Source organism: Schistocerca gregaria, chromosome 1 (genome assembly GCF_023897955.1).
Source record: "Schistocerca gregaria isolate iqSchGreg1 chromosome 1, iqSchGreg1.2, whole genome shotgun sequence".
Taxonomy (NCBI): Eukaryota; Metazoa; Arthropoda; class Insecta; order Orthoptera; family Acrididae; genus Schistocerca; species Schistocerca gregaria.
Genome location: NC_064920.1, coordinates 1,017,788,794 through 1,017,801,663, shown reverse-complemented (window position 1 = coordinate 1,017,801,663; position 12,870 = coordinate 1,017,788,794). Strand labels below are relative to the sequence as shown.

At 41.6% G+C, this 12,870-nt stretch overlaps 1 protein-coding gene and 1 pseudogene across 4 annotated transcripts in view; one reads left to right on the top strand and one right to left on the bottom strand.

Moving 5' to 3' along the window:
- Window positions 1-12,870, top strand: part of LOC126278936 (somatostatin receptor type 2-like) — a 1,529,331-nt gene that overhangs the window by 923,974 nt on the left and 592,487 nt on the right. The gene's annotated exons all lie outside the window — the stretch shown is intronic.
- Window positions 11,584-11,748, bottom strand: LOC126286188 (U2 spliceosomal RNA; annotated as a pseudogene).

The window sequence follows — 12,870 nt, the reverse complement described above, 5'->3', positions numbered from 1 at the left end:
AATGTACGGTCCATGTGCCGACGGCTTAATGGAATGAGCACGTTAGGTTGGTAATAGGGAACGAAAATACTCGACTTCGTTTTGTTGGGGGAAATTTGGGAAAGTGTAGTTCATTCATCAAAGAGACGACACAGAACTCACGGGCGACTCGTTCTTGAGTACGGTTAGTGTTTGGGACCCCGACCAAGTCACATTAAAGGAAGACATCGAAGCAATACAGCGACGAGCTGTTAGATTTGCTACCGGTAGGTTCGACCTACATTCAAGTGGTAAGGTGGTACTCAAATTGGAATCCCTGGAGGTAAGAAGATGCTCTCTTCTCAAGGCACATTTGAGCGAATTTAGAAAGCGGACGTTTCGAGGCTGACTGCAGAATGATTCTATTGCCACCAACGTTCATTTAGCGTAAGGACCGTTAGGATATGAGAAACTAGGGCTCGTTTTCCCCTCGTGGAACACGATAGGAAATTATTAGTAGTGATACAAAGTACCCTCCGCTGTGCACCGTACGGTGGTTAACAGAGTGAGTAGGTGAAGATGGCTCATTGCTCAAACTGCGCTATGGATAATAAGCAACTAGAATTTGATTTATATTTTGCTTCTCAGCCTTCGGTGTTGCATACGCGTTGTTACAGCTGCGTTTGTAGCAACAGTCGGTGCTGAAATCACATCGGCTACGATCTGCAGTGACGTTAATACACAGCACATGTGGAGCAAGTCAACGACCTTACTCTAAGCACACAGACACTTACACAGCCTAGGTTTTCATACCTTTTTTGGTGGGAATTATATTAAATTAAAACTATGTCAGCTCCCACATTTGTGGTCAAGCTTTTCGGGAAATTTCCCTTAAACGGAAAGCCATAAACTATCTTCCTGTAATTTTGTAAACAGATTCTCTAGTACACATTAGACCTATATATGTTTGGGGCTCATTGTCCCTGAAATCAATTAAAACTAGCTGATGTCACCTGATACCTACCAGTGATTTGAAGTCTCCGTACGTCCATCTCTTGGTGGACACTGGGACAACGTCTGTTATTGTATCATGTACGAAGTAATAACAACACCATCGGTTTACTGATTGTTTTTGTTCGTATGCATCCACTTTCGGTGTTACAACATCCATCTTTCAGGTCTTTCAGTTCTGTGATACTGGCGTCCGCAAAAGGTCTTATCATCAGCGGTGCGAATGGCGGCGGCATCATCAACTCCATACACACCAAAGGTCATAAGAAGCTTTGCGAACGCATATATATATATATATATATATATATATATATATATATATATATATATATATATATATATATACTCCTGGAAATGGAAAAAAGAACACATTGACACCGGTGTGTCAGACCCACCATACTTGCTCCGTACACTGCGAGAGGGCTGTACAAGCAATGATCACACGCACGGCACAGCGGACACACCAGGAACCGCGGTGTTGGCCGTCGAATGGCGCTAGCTGCGCAGCATTTGTGCACCGCCGCCGTCAGTGTCAGCCAGTTTGCCGTGGCATACGGAGCTCCATCGCAGTCTTTAACACTGGTAGCATGCCGCGAGAGCGTGGACGTGTACCGTATGTGCAGTTGACGGACTTTGAGCGAGGGCGTATAGTGGGCATGCGGGAGTCCGGGTGGACGTACCGCCGAATTGCTCAACACGTGGGGCGTGAGGTCTCCACAGTACATCGATGTTGTCGCCAGTGGTCGGCGGAAGGTGCACGTGCCCGTCGACCTGGGACCGGACCGCAGCGACGCACGGATGCACGCCAAGACAGTAGGATCCTACGCAGTGCCGTAGGGGACCGCACCGCCACTTTCCCAGCAAATTAGGGACACTGTTGCTCCTGGGGTATCGGCGAGGACCATTCGCAACCGTCTCCATGAAGCTGGGCTACGGTCCCGCACACCGTTAGGCCGTCTTCCGCTCACGCCCCAACATCGTGCAGCCCGCCTCCAGTGGTGTCGCGACAGGCGTAAATGGAGGAACAAATGGAGACGTGTCGTCTTCAGCGATGAGAGCCGCTTCTGCCTTGGTGCCAATGATGGTCGTATGCGTGTTTGGCGCCGTGCAGGTGAGCGCCACAATCAGGACTGCATACGACCGAGGCACACAGGGCCAACACCCGGCATCATGGTGTAGGGAGCGATCTCCTACACTGGCCGTACACCTCTGGTGATCGTCGAGGGGACACTGAATAGTGCACGGTACATCCAAACCGTCATCGAACCCATCGTTCTGCCATTCCTAGACCGGCAAGGGAACTTGCTGTTCCAACAGGACAATGCACGTCCGCATGTATCCCGTGTCACCCAACGTGCTCTAGAAGCTGTAAGTCAACTACCCTGGCCAGCAAGATCTCCGGATCTGTCCCCCATTGAGCATGTTTGGGACTGGATGAAGCGTCGTCTCACGCGGTCTGCACGTCCAGCACGAACGCTGGTCCAACTCAGGCGCCAGGTGGAAATGGCATGGCAAGCCGTTCCACAGGACTACATCCAGCATCTCTACGATCGTCTCCATGGGAGAATAGCAGCCTGCATTGCTGCGAAAGGTGGATATACACTGTACTAGTGCCGACATTGTGCATGCTCTGTTGCCTGTGTCTATGTGCCTGTGGTTCTGTCAGTGTGCTCATGTGATGCATCTGACCCCAGGAATGTGTCAATAAAGTTTCCCCTTCCTGGGACAATGAATTCACGGTGTTCTTATTTCAATTTAGTTTTCCCATGATCGTACGGCAAAATTTGAAATGACATCGGTTGTTTCTGTCACACGTTTTTCTAGCTACATTTTTGGAACATTGTACTCTTAACCACATATAACGTGTAACTCTTACACAGAATTATTCGTACTGTCACAGGATGTAACCATGTTTAACATTAAAACATCCTCTCACACTGAAACAAAGTAACACTACCCATGTGTAACCTACTCTTCTAAACGTGGTCTCCTGTCGGAATGTGCGAATCAGAACCTTCAGAACCTTCTCTAAGAATTCCTATACAAGTTACTCTCAAAGTAAATTCTAAATCTCACATTCCGTAAGTTGACGTTACCCCTTTTACAGTACTTTTCAAAGTTTTATCGTGTAGTGCATGACTAAAGGATACAAGTATCAGGTATTATTTCGTATCCTGAAAGACTACCAGTATGGAGCAATATTACAAGTAAAAACGGATGGAACCAGTAACCTCTTGATTCCAGGCCTTTTCTGTGGTCAAGACTATGAACGGTCGCCAGCCTTAGTAGGCAGAAATTTATCTTCATTGGGTTATTCTAAAGTGTAATTGTGATCTGCTATTTTGCATACACCTTACTGTCGTTAGGAAAGCGGAACCAGTTTCTCATGTACAGCTCAACAGCAAACTTTCATTCTTACTTCGCCGAATCCCGACGTATTATACTACAGCGCCCATTAACACTTTCTCTATTCTTTGTCTAGATAATACTACTCAAGTGTAGACAAAGGGCAGTCAGTCATGAAGGGTATTTGTAATTGAAATGTGAAGTGTCAGTTATTATTCTAAGTTAGTTAAGCAAAATTAATATGTTATCACACTAATACCAATTAACATACTTTGAAATTGTCAGTCTTTCATTTATGGACCACCTCAGCAATTAATCCAATGGTGGCCCTCAAACTACATTGTTTGTGATTGTTAACAACCCACAACTTATGAAATCATCACTAAACACTGTTTGAAAAATAAGACGAATCTAACTGATTAAGTTCTATTTTAATTATAGCACTGGATTTTAGCAGCTAAACCTTATATACAACAGTTCAGTATCTTTCACAGTAGCCACTTTCAGTTTACTTCTTTATATGATCAGAACATGCTACACGCAAATTTGTTTATTAAAATGGCAATATATTTTGCTTTCAAACAAATAATTTTCTTTCTTATTTTTGTTTTCCCTAAGTAGCTCTTTCCTTCAATTTCAAAACTAACACTCAGAGTTTAGAAAAATTCTAACTTCCAGAAAACCTTAAACAACATTTATTGGTTATACCAAAAGCTTCCAAAATATTTTACTAGATAAAGTTTGCAAAATTATATTTCTTTGTAATTTTAGGATATTAAGAATACTTTTCACTAAGTTAGGACCCTATCTAGGTATGTTATAGGAAAATGAAGTTCTTTGAACGAGTGTGTTATAGCAACAAATTGTTATTTCTAAAATCACACAAAAGTTTACTAGTGCAAGCAGTTATTACAGCTCTGAACAAAGTTCTTAATCTTTTGCTGTAGGTGATAGGTATTCCATTTAAATGTCATGGCTACACAACCAATGCATTGGCTGCCATGGCTATTCATATCGTTGGGCTTAATAAATTCCTCTTGCCATCAATATATAATGTAGCTCCATTGTAAATGTTGTGCCACTATAAAACAGCGGTCTCCAAATGAGGATATTAAGGCAATGATCGATGCATAATCCATTCTCACGCTAACACTACGATGTTGCTTCTGTCACTGTTGCCTACAGATTAACTCCACACTTTTTTGTTGCCATATAAGTTTCGGAACTGTGTTTAATTCATCTATGTAAATCAAAATGTAAATTTTCGTTTGTACAAAATCGTGTATCTCTTGAAGTTCTTGACCGATTGGTTTGAAATTTTTGTAATGTTGTTTGCAAAATATTAAACTAATTTAAATTTGTGTGTATATTTAAAACTAGCTTTTATCAAAATTTCAAGCAATCGATCAAATACTTTTGGACACTTGTGGTTAGGAACATACATACACATTTTCTATATAAGTAGTCTACATATATAAGTAGTCTACAGATATAGATGTTAGTTTCTTCAAAACTTCAAATCATCAAAAGTTCTTCACAGATTGTATTGCAATTCTGACACAACATTGCATTCCAAGACCCAAGTGATTTTATTTACCTTATGTAATATCATCTGATATATATCGTTAATCTCTGAACGTCCTTGACCAATTGACTTGAAAATTAACACAATTTGGAATTGTAAAACGGATGTGTTTTTAGGTGCCTAATTCTTTCATGTGTGTATACTTTTAATATGTATCAATGGAAAACAATGTCACCAAAAATTTCAAAAGGTACCCTTTTGATTTACTTCAATTTTTTTATTTTACTCTCGTAGAACTTTAGTAGACGTTGAGACATGTGTAAACAATATATGTTTTAGTAGAGGTTCGAAATATCGCCTGAGGTGTAACATTTTTTTCAGTATTTAAACCACAACTGGTTTTGGGCTATTATGTGCTCATCATCAGGTACAATAATTTTGTGCTGTGACCCCAAGTGCCATGACCCGAGTGCCATGAGTGAAAGTATGGGACTAGGTGTACCACTCCTGATGGACATGTGGACGTGTAAACAGCCTAAAACTGGTCGTGGTGTAAATGCTGAAAAATAAAAAAAACCTTATAATTGAAGCGGTACTTTCAAGCTCTACTACAATGTTCACATGCAGATCTTCCTCTGGTAGGATATTTTGTAATATACCTTCTAATACATATATATCAAACAGGATAGCTGTATTTAGGGGCTATTGTCGCTTTATTGAAATACTACTACAGAATCCAACGAATTTGCAATAAGTCAACAAGGCTCGAGGTTAGAGGAGGCAAGAGGAGATTAACAGAGGGGTGGGAGCAAATTGATGTAGAAAACGGTAAGGAGGTGGACAAGGAGATGGAGAAGGAGAGGGAGGAGAAGATGAAAAGAGGGAGGAGAGGAAGGAGGAGAAAAATATGGGTAGAGTGAGGGGGAAGAAGGTGAAGATGGACTAAGAAAGGTGGAGGGGCAGATGGGCAAAGACAGAGAGGGAGGGGAGGAGATAAGGACATATATTCAATTCCCAGACACATTAGAAATGTATGTTTTTTTATCTTTCCTTTCTTTTCCATTCATGCAGAGTGAGCCACAGCAAAGCATGTAGATAGTAAAATAAGTTATTAACTACTTGGAATTGGGCACGCCAGGAAAAAAAATGGTCACCGCAGAACACACCACGCTAATACTCGTAACTGTAATTCCATCTCAAATCAGCGAGGAAGACGAGCCACAAGGGTTTTCTGGTAAGTAGTGGAGCAAAGCTAATCATGGCACATTTTGTATGTGTTGATTGCATACATTTATGGGCAAGCATAATTTCAAGAGCAAATTATCCCCCTGTCTTTAACCTATTGTTATGCTAATTGATTTATGAACCCTCAAAGATGATTTGTACAGTTCAGGGCCACTTTTCCTCATTCTGGGAAATCCCCTAGCCCCCACCTACCCCACTCCCCCCTCTCCTTCTCCAGCTAGAATCTGGCAGGAAAAACACTGTCTGTGCTGAGCTGCTGAAGATGAAGGAACTCACAATATGAAATTGAAATCGATGTCAACTGAGATTATAATTGTTGTTGTTGTTTTTGTGGTCTTCAGTCCTGAGACTGGTTTGATGCAGCTCTCCATGCTACTCTATCCTGTGCAAGCTTCTTCATCTCCCAGTACCTACTGCAACCTACATCCTTCTGAATCTGCTTAGTGTATTCATCTCTTGGTCTCCCTCAAGGATTTTTACCCTCCACACGGCCTCCAATACTAAACTGGTGATACCTTGATGCCTCCGAACATGTCATACTAACCAATCCCTTCTTCTAGTCAAGTTGTGCCACAAACTTCTCTTCTCGCCAACCCTATTCAATACCTCCTCATTAGTTATATGATCTACCCATCTAATCTTCAGCATTCTTCTGTAGCACCACATTTAGAAAGCTTCTATTGGCTTCTTGTCCAAACTAGCTATCGTCCATGTTTCACTTCCATACATGGCTACACTCCATACAAATACTTTCAGAAACGACATCGTGTCGCTTCAACCTGTACTTGATGTTAACAAATTTGAGATTATAATATCTTGTTGAATTCAGTTAGCATATTCTTCATTTACTCAGTTTGCAGGACACAGGGAATCTGTCCTCCCCTCCACCACTTCCATGGCATAATAACAAAAAGCACTGAGAAATGGGATGAAGTGGGATATATTAGTCACCTCTTTGGGTTGCCCACATGCATTTCAGCCTACAAGGCACCAGGTGCTCTGTCAACCATGTCTATGTCTCCTCGCTGGACACTGCCACCACTGGGGGTAGTACCGAGCACTGACATTTCTGTTCACTGTGGACGTGTCTAATGGTGCATTGCAACTGTGATGACAAAAGTGGTGGGAAGTAGTCCATTTGCGTAAACCTATCAAATAAAGTGTTTAACAGTTTACATATGTCATATAGATTGCATAAAATATTCATCATCACCTTATAGTGATGCAGTTTTGTAATAACACATTTTAAAGATTTAATAATCACAGAAATACAGTTCGGAAGTGAAGTCATTAAATTTCAGCCACAGATAGATCATAGCGCTCAGTATATCTGAGATATTGTACGCACCTACATTTGAGAATACATACATGAAGCATGATCCCTCCACATACTGTAGAATCGTCAGGGAGCCATGGTGGAGCTGGCATGCTGGCAGTTGTATGTTCATCTCCTGGTATCCATACACTGGCTGCACCAGAGACTGCAGAGAGACTGTCACCATGACCGACCAGCTGTCAACTGATCTGTTTACATGGAGGGGCAGGGATAATCTCCCAGTGCATACACTTGCCATATTGAATATTCTCTAAATTTCCACGTAAAAATCAGAGAATGCATAAAATGCACAAGTCCATTACTGCCCCGCTAAACAAGCATTGTGGCTAGCCATCCAGAAGGCGCCATGAGCGCTGCCACCAGGTTTGTCCCTTAGCAATGGCAAGAACTGACTAGCTGGGACATTTCTTTATACCTGCTGGTTGTGCAAGACGAAGCAGTGGCTTCTGGTTGGTCAAAGCTCATCACCACTTCTGCTACTGGAAGTGGCACGCTGCAAAACAATCAGTCATAACCTGCATTTCTACCCCTGACATAGACATGCCAGTTTACAAAAATCCGCTTAACCCAACCAATATGGAGATGCTGTTGTCTGTACACCTCGAATTTTTCGTACAATATGTAGGTTCCTCCCTTTTATACGCATGATATTCCATGGTGTATATTATGAGAAATTGGTCTAGATGTAGCAGGAAAAAAAATCCATGTAAAGCAGTAGCAGTTGTCCCTGAAATTATCAGCCTTTATAGTTGCAATGGCAATCTACATATGACTATTAACTTATGGATTCGGATAATCAGAATGAATAGAAGTGACTACATAACGTTTGGGAGAAAGGCTTACATCTTACTCCACCAAAAATAACTTGGTTTCTGAGCTGCTAGAGTTTGATCCTGTGTAATTGCTAGCGATATGGAAAAACATTTCAAAAATCAATATATGGTGCGGAAGACTGTGGTTTTAATGGAACATTTGTTGATGGCAGGAGGGAGTACCACACATTGCATCACTGTATTTATGTAGCCCTGACTGATGTTTGGAGCTTAAGTTACATACACCTCTTTCCATTGCACTATTGGATAAATGGTTTATTTCGAAATCAGGAGATCTATATGCATGTATATGGGGTGGAAGACTGTAGTTTTAATAGCATATTTGTTAGTGGTGGGAGGGAGCGCCACACACAGCATCACTTTTCTTAAATAGCTCTGACAAATGTCAGGAAACTGTTTGACAATATTTTGTAAATAATTGTTTTCTTGTATGCTGTGAAGTCCGCATTTACTGAATGTAAAACCTTTTAGAGTAGGTATACCATCTTGCAATGAACTTTTATTGATCTTAGAATGAGTGATTGAAATCACGAACAACACATTCGCATCTCAGTGCTGCCACTATCTTAAGAAAACAGTATCACAGATCTATTCCTGCTCCACTGCAGTGTACACCACTTCCTGCAGACCATGTGTGTTCATGGCACTTTGTTGCTCTAGAAATAGCTCCTGTGATGCCTCTCAAGCTGTTAAAATTAACATAGCAACACCAGGGATAATGAGTATTGATGCACCAGTACTGCACTGTCGAATATGGCAATGATGAGGCAGAATGTGTCGTACTTAGCCATCAACTGCCCCTCAATATGTGTGCCAGTTTGCTGCACAGCTTCTATGTGAATGAGTATCACCTTCATATCTCACTATACACTATAACTTCGAGGTCATTATCAGATGCTATCCCAGCATTAACATGCATAGATCTGTTTGTGACTAAATGATTTGTGCTGGTGAACATTACCATCGATTCAACACTACATAGTTGCGGACTACCATTCCTGTGAGCCTACACTTGTTTGTGTTAGATGACTGATTTGTGAAGGAAAAGCATAATATGTATGCTGCTAGGATTTTGTAGGCTGGCAGACTCTGTTCGAATATGTGATAGAAAAAACAATCTCTGGGAAGACGACGTATTTCTCCCTGAAACATTGGGGTGGATTAGGGTATGTATGGAAGTATATAGGCAATTTTTTACTCGATCAGCATGTGAGGTTAGAATAGATGATCAATCGATAATACTGGTAAGATGTATCCTCCATCATGTACTGCACAACACTTTGCAGTGTATTTGTTTTAGATGTGGGATGTTCGTAGGTGATGGCGTTGTCTGCAAGCAGGTGGGAAGACCTATGGTGCCGTTGGTAGTTGACCTGAATGTAACTAAATTTATTGCGCCTTAACAGGACTAGAAATCGTGTACACTGTCACTGGAGACGTTAACTGCCGTAAAATGTCTAGCAGCAAGCTATTGAGCGAACTGAAGTAGAATTATTATGTAGGGTTATGATTCCTTTGCAGGAATCTTAAGGAAAGCACCCCAAGCACTAAGGACTGACAACTCTATGAGCTAAAGAAGAAGAATATGTCAGGGTCAAATTTATCAGCGTTGTTTTTAAGGGGGGTGTGATCGACCCACTAAGATGTGATTGTGTAGAAAGTGAATGACCGCAAATCCCATCGGTATGTCATTATTGGGCACTAGAGTTCGGATCGATGTGTGATCGACTGTATTAGCTGGAGGAAACAATGACACTGATTTGGTATGGCTAGTAGTTCTTGGTTAATTGGCTCTCGATGTACAATAGTTGGATAAGCGTGTAAGTACTTAATTTGCTTCTAAATAAGTAACAGCGCTACACATATGTGTACTACACATTTGGATGTACTCTGCTCTAGACGGAATACAGTATCATTCGGTCTACTATGGAACATCATGTAATGGTAAAAAATGAACAGAGCTGTGATTAAGTCCCGAATCTCCCCCTGCTCTCGTGGTAGCTCTGAATTATGCGTGGAGTTGAAGGTTGTTGCACCAATGTAAATGATTCAATGGATAGTGTATTGGAAGCTCTGTGAAACTGTTAGATTCTTATTGTGGAAGTATACTCCATTTGCAAAAAGGTAATGTATCTCTCATGAAGCACTGTTCTGTCCACTAAGACTGTAATATCGTTACACTGTCGTATTTCTAGCTTAGTAATCATAGGAGTACGATAAATGAGATCAGGACATGTACAGGGGAACATTTATAGACAGTCATTCGATATCGATGAATTGTAGGTTCTACGCTTCTGAATTTCTTTTTGCAGTCCATGTATACTCCATGGTTGTAAGTTTCATCCTTTAAGTTATTGTGCCATTTTTCTTGTTGCGATAGCTCTCTACGTAGTCAGTGAGGGATGGAGGACTAGACAGCCTTCTAATTAATGAAACAGTGCAGTCGGAACATGATGTGATTTCTAAAGAATTAGCAGGGGGCTGTGACTTGGAGGGGGACATCTCTTACTCGTCGAAATCAGGTGGATTCAGATGCTACATATCTAAGACTGTGAGATTCGTGAGAATATTGCAGATAAGCAATACTCCGACGAAAGGGGAGTTGAGGAATGCACTCCATACCACTTCGTCTGTTTTGGGTAAACATGTTACAACCTCCCAAATACATCTGGCGAACTGGCTGCAACGAGAAATTTACGGGCTAGTAAGGTGATTTTCTCCGAGAGACTATCAGAAGCAGAAGTTCCGTCTTTTGTTTCCTCGACAATTAACAGATAACATTCTTGTGTAAGTTTTGTGTCCCTATAAATGGATGGACTGACATCTTAATAGGTAGACTAAATTTACATCTATATCTGTCTGCATACGTCACAAGCCGCTGACTAGTTCGTGCCGCAGGGTACCCTGTACCTCTACAGGCCATTTCCTTTCCTATTTCACTAGAAAATAGCGCGAGAAAAGAAAGCTGAGCGTTAATTTCTCGTATCTTATCTTCGTGCTCCTTTGGCGAAATGTGTGTTGGTGGGAGTAGAATTCTTCTGCATTCAGCTTCAAACGTCGGTTCTAAATTTTGTTCCTCAAAAGGGATATTGCCTGCGCTCCAGGAATTTCCCATTTGAGTTAATCCGACTGCCGGAAACGCAATTAATTAGTCATTCAATTTGATGTCAATGACGGACAGCCAGTCGGGTGGAAACCAGGGCGACCGTGCCACAGCTATGATTCCCGAGCATGAGTGGTAATCAGGCGTTTTTCTATCGTTATGGCGAGATATTTTAACGAAATTTTGATCTTCCATCTACAAATGGCGAGATGATCATCGTAATAAAATCAGTTGTAACTTATATATTGATACGTATTTTTAACCTGATAGTAAAGCACGCTCTTAACATTCCATCATGTGCCAAAAATAAGTTTAATATTCTAGTCCTGCGATGCAGAACGTAACAGATATTAAGCTGATAAGAAGTTTTTTTATCTGATGAGACAGATGTGTAAAACAGAAGTAATATCCGGCGTTCCCCAAGGAAGTGTTATAGGCCCTCTATTGTTCCTGGTCAATATTAACGACATAGGAGACAATCTGGGTAGCCGTCTTAGATTGTTTGCAGACGATGCTGTCATTTACCGTCTTGTAGTCATCAGATGTCGAGAACGACTTGCAAAATGATGTAGATATCATTGTGGTGCGAAAAGTGGCAATTGACCCTGAATAAAGAAAAGTGCGAAGTTATTCACATGAGTACTAAAGGAAATCAGCTAAATTTCAATTACGCGATAAGTCACACAAATCTGAGGGCTGTAAATTGAACTAAATACTTAGGGATTACAATTACAAATAACCTAAAATAGAACGATCACATAGATAATATTGTGGGTAGAGCAAACCAAAGACTGCGATTCATTGGCAGAACACTTGAAAGGTGCAACAGGTCTACCAAAGAGACTGCTTACACTACGCTTGTCCCTCCGATTCTGGAGTACTACTGTGCGGTGTAGGATCTGCATCAGGTGGGACTGACGAATGACATCGAAAAAGTACAAAGAAGGGCAGCTCGTTTTGTATTATCGCGAAATAGGGGAGATAGTGTCACAGACATGGTACGTGAATTGGAGTGACAATCCTTAAAACAAAGACGTTTTTCGTTGCGACGGGATCTTCCCATGAAATTTCAATCACCAGTTTTCTCCCTTGGTAGGGTGTGGATATGGCGAATGCCTGGTGAACGACGTCTGCCAACATGTGTTGTGCCAATAGTGAAATTCGGAGGCGGGGGTGTTTCTCATGGAGGGGGCTTGCACCCCTTTTTGTTTTGCATGACACTATCAGAGCACAAGCTTACATTGATGTTTTAAGCACCTTCTTGTTTCCCACTGTCGAAGAGCAATTCGGAAATGACGAGTGTATCTTTCAACGCGTTCAAGCACGTGTTCGTAATGCACGGCCTTTGACTTAATGGACTGGCCTGCACAGAGTCCTGATCTGAATTCTATAGAACATCTTTGTGATGTTTTGGAACACCTACTTCGTGCCAGTCCTCACCGACCGACATAGATACCTCTCCTCAGTGCAGCACTCCGTGGAGAATGGGCTGCCATTCCCCAAGAAAAGTTCC